The sequence below is a fragment of the Pomacea canaliculata genome, linkage group LG3 (assembly GCF_003073045.1).
Source record: "Pomacea canaliculata isolate SZHN2017 linkage group LG3, ASM307304v1, whole genome shotgun sequence".
NCBI classification, from domain to species: Eukaryota; Metazoa; Mollusca; class Gastropoda; order Architaenioglossa; family Ampullariidae; genus Pomacea; species Pomacea canaliculata.
Genome location: NC_037592.1, coordinates 19163782 through 19167586, shown reverse-complemented (window position 1 = coordinate 19167586; position 3805 = coordinate 19163782). Strand labels below are relative to the sequence as shown.

The 3805-nt window shown below is 39.9% G+C and overlaps 1 long non-coding RNA gene across 1 annotated transcript; it reads left to right on the top strand.

Annotated features, from left to right (window-relative positions):
• The first annotated feature begins 1739 nt into the window (after positions 1 to 1739).
• On the top strand, positions 1740 to 3375 carry LOC112560018. The gene is made up of 2 exons (XR_003098459.1): positions 1740 to 1854; positions 2016 to 3375. It is a non-coding gene; the product is annotated as an uncharacterized LOC112560018 (long non-coding RNA).
• The last annotated feature ends 430 nt before the right edge of the window (positions 3376 to 3805 follow it).

Here is a 3805-nt window from a genome sequence, read left to right as displayed (position 1 = left end):
GAAATATGTTTTTATAGTTTAGGACTGGATGTCAAAAACGACAAACAGAGAAATTCAAGCTTAAAGATTTAAAATAAATATATCTTGTATCAGATCATTTTTGAAAAATATATTTCAGTGTTTATATGCTACATTTGACATCCTACTATATAATTAAAGCCTATTCTAGTATGCCAGGACTATACTTTTCACCCTATCAGCTTTTGGAAACAATTAGTTTGTGTTCCTTTCTTTGTTTTCAGTGTCAGTGTTAGAAAAAAATGCCTTATGATCTGCTTGCCTAAATTAGATTAAGCAGTGTTTTACTTATATTCCATGCAAACTCATTTATTTCAATGGTCTGTTGTTCATTGTCACAGTATTGATAAGAGGTTGACATTTTTCATCACCACATAACCTAACTTATTGAAAATTCCACCAGGTACCTGATACTTAAGCATCTGTTTAGTTTTCATTTCTAAGTAATAGGGAACAAATAGTTATAGAAAACAAATGTTTATCGGAAAACGTATATAATTTCTTTTGTCACTAAAAAAGGATGAGGAAAAATATCCAGAAATGTTTAATATAATCGTAAAATACGTGTACTTATTGTGTGAAAAAGGCCGGGGGAGGAAGGGTGCAAGGAATGAATGAAAGCATTTATGGATTCACTAAATAAAATTGTCGGTATATCGCAGTTCTCCGTTTCATTATTATAATAAAAACTTTGTAAAGCAAGTAATAGTGTTTTGTGTGTATGTTTGATGTTTGTGTATGTTGCTACAGCCAGCTGGCTACAGCTAACTTGTTATAACATCACGCTTTTAAAAGTAGCCAAAAGAAGCTGGCTACATTTTAAAAGTAGCCCAAAGTAGCTGGCTACTTTTTGCAAAATTGTAGCTGTAGTGTAGCCGGCTACATTTTGAACAAAAGTAGCTGTAGCCTAGCCGGCTACAAATTAAAAGTAGCTTGCCCATCCCTGGTGGTGGTAAGGGGACGCCTAGAAATATCCAGTACTTCTCACTTCAGACAGTAAACACGTTCTCCGCATCCGAGTAACAGCTGTGGGTGCCGTGGGCAAGAAGTTCTCAGGGTGTGGACAGATGGTCCTGACGATACGAGCAGGTTGTAGATGTTGATGAGTTTAGTGCCGCGAGTAAGCCTCAGTCCCCACCCTCACCCCGGAGCAGTAAGTTGAGAGTGTTAGCAGAGAGCCGGCAATTAACCCCGGTATTAGACCTTGTTTTCTGTTCCACCACTAAATATAACCGTCTGATGAAAGGATAAGAAGTATTTTGTATTTTTCGTTTAATCTTGTTTAGGTTTAGAACAATCGTTACATAGAAGTGCTTAATTATTTCTGTTCCTTATTTAACAGAATTATTATCATTGTGCTTTTAGAGGTGGTCTCTGAACTTTGCACTTTGTATTTATATGACTATACGAGGTGTGGGATCCTTCAGAAAAAATATCCAGATCTTCTCTTTTGCCTTTGCCAATGCTTCAAAAACAAATACAACTAAAAAAATTAAAATAAGTAGTTACTTGTATCGATCTTAGAAAACAAAGAAAACAAAGCAGCTGATTATTTGAAAAATATGGTAATATAGTGAAATGTGGTTTGATATGTAACGAGAAAGTGGTTTGTCCTGCTGACTACTGTTTACTTCCGTGAATCAGCACGTAAGTGGTTAATGTGTTCTGTCCTCCATGTCGTTGCAGCCTGGTTGCAAGTAACTCAGGTGTTTGAGAGTGTGGCCGTTGGCTTCTGCCTGCTGGCGGCAGCCTGTCTCGTGGTGACCAACCTGAGAAGCGACTTAGAACTCTTCCTTCTGCTGCGCCGCCTTTCTGTCTTCCTCCTCGCGGCTTCAGGTGGGTTCCTCCGCCCCTCCCCTGAGCAGCCATCAGCATAGTTCTGAGCCTGTTCTTTTCAATTTTTAAAGATGCAATTTTAACAGCCTAGTGGTCGCTAGTAACAGCAACAATGTCAGTGATCACGATTTTAACTCTTGTTTACTTCTTCTGTCATTCAGCAACTTCTGTCTTGATCGGGATGGCTGTGTTTCTGAAGAAGTCTTCAGGTCTCGCTCGCTACCCGCTGCGCAGCACCTTTGTTGGTCGTCTGGAGTGGCCCATCGCATTCTCCATCGTGTCGGCCTGTCTGACGGTCTTCGTGGCCGTCATCATCGGCGACAAGCTTCGCCGGCAACACCAGGAGGACCTCACTGTCCGCCCAGTGCCGTAGTGGTGTCAACCTCGCATGCAACACATTCTCAAACAACGATGGGATCATTCTGCCATGGATTGTTTGTGCTTGAGCATCAACAGCCTCTTCAAGACATATGATGACTAAAAGCGTGAGCTCGGCTGCGAGCTTTTGTGCCGAAATCTCAAACTATCTTGTACAGTCAATGATGACAAGTGTCACAAATGTTGTCCGTTTATGATAGATAAGAACTCCGTCTCTGAAGTGCATTCACAGAGCTGGTGTACGAGAAGAGACTTGTGAAGTTGCCGACGATTTTGTTTTTGGTTATATTTGCTTCTAAGGAAATCAGTAATTACTCTTTACCGTCGTTCATTGCTGTATCATGTCACATATCTAATTCGTCAAAACAATAACAAATGATCATGTCATTAAGTTGTTACTGTTGTGACATTTCATGTCACTAATTCTGCCTGGATTTGGATTTGGCATGTTAATCAGACTTTAACCAGGATTCCTGCTCATAGCACCGATATAACTCCTATACTATCGACCTGCTTTGTATGTACTACCGACATATTAAGAGCGTTTAGCCGAATTAACCCCTGTAACCTGATATTAACCTGATATTAACCTGATATTAACCTGATAGTCTGTGTCGTCATCATCTTTATTTTTAACGCTGTTGCTGCTTACCTACAATTCTTCTGGGTTTTTTTTTAAGTACTGCTCTTTTCGCGTTTCGTTTCTGAATGCTTCTGTATATTTTACATCAAGTAACAAAATTCATACAAGCCACACGAATCTGATTTTGATAGGAAATTGAATGATTTCGTGTCCAGTTTGGAGCTTTCTCCGCCTAAAGAGACTTTTCGCAGTTCTTTCTAGTTTTATCAAGTGGATTTGCACCCTCATGAGCTCATTAGTGCAAGCACTTGCACTGGGCGCTCTCTGTTTCACACACACACACGTATTACACACGCACGCACAAACACACACACAGCAGAAGATAGAGAGAGAGAGAGGTTCATGAAAAACACAAGATAGAAGAAGGGAGAAAAATGGATTGGTGAGTGAATGTACAAGAAATTGTCAGAAAATGGCGAACTTGCTTATGACCCACTACCTACTGTTTTCATTATGCTTGCAAAAGTTTTGAAATAAACATTTCATATTTTCTACCTTCAGTAACATAACCGTTTTACATTTTTCTACCTTTCTACCTATCAACACTTGGCAATCCCTTACTTCATTTCCATCCCTACTTCATTCGACAGCAAAAGTAAAAGCTGAGGGCTGCCACGTGAGATGCTATCGGAGGCAGGAGAGGAAAGAGCTGTTCTTTACGCCTCGTGGCCCGGGGGAAGGCAATTTTTAACTGTAGTCCTGTCCTCCCGATGTCAGCGCAGAAGTGAACTGACAGTAAAGAGTCGCTAAAGCTGAATTCCGAAAATGTAAAGCCCTTTCCTGTAAACAAGAAAACAAATTTAAATTCCGTTTGCGTAGCTTAAATTGAAAGTCTAAAAAACTGGACAATATTTTAAGAATTGACAACCCTCCTCGGAATTGTGTTAACAATCGTTCACAAACGCACTTTGGGGAAAAAGAATGGCTTTC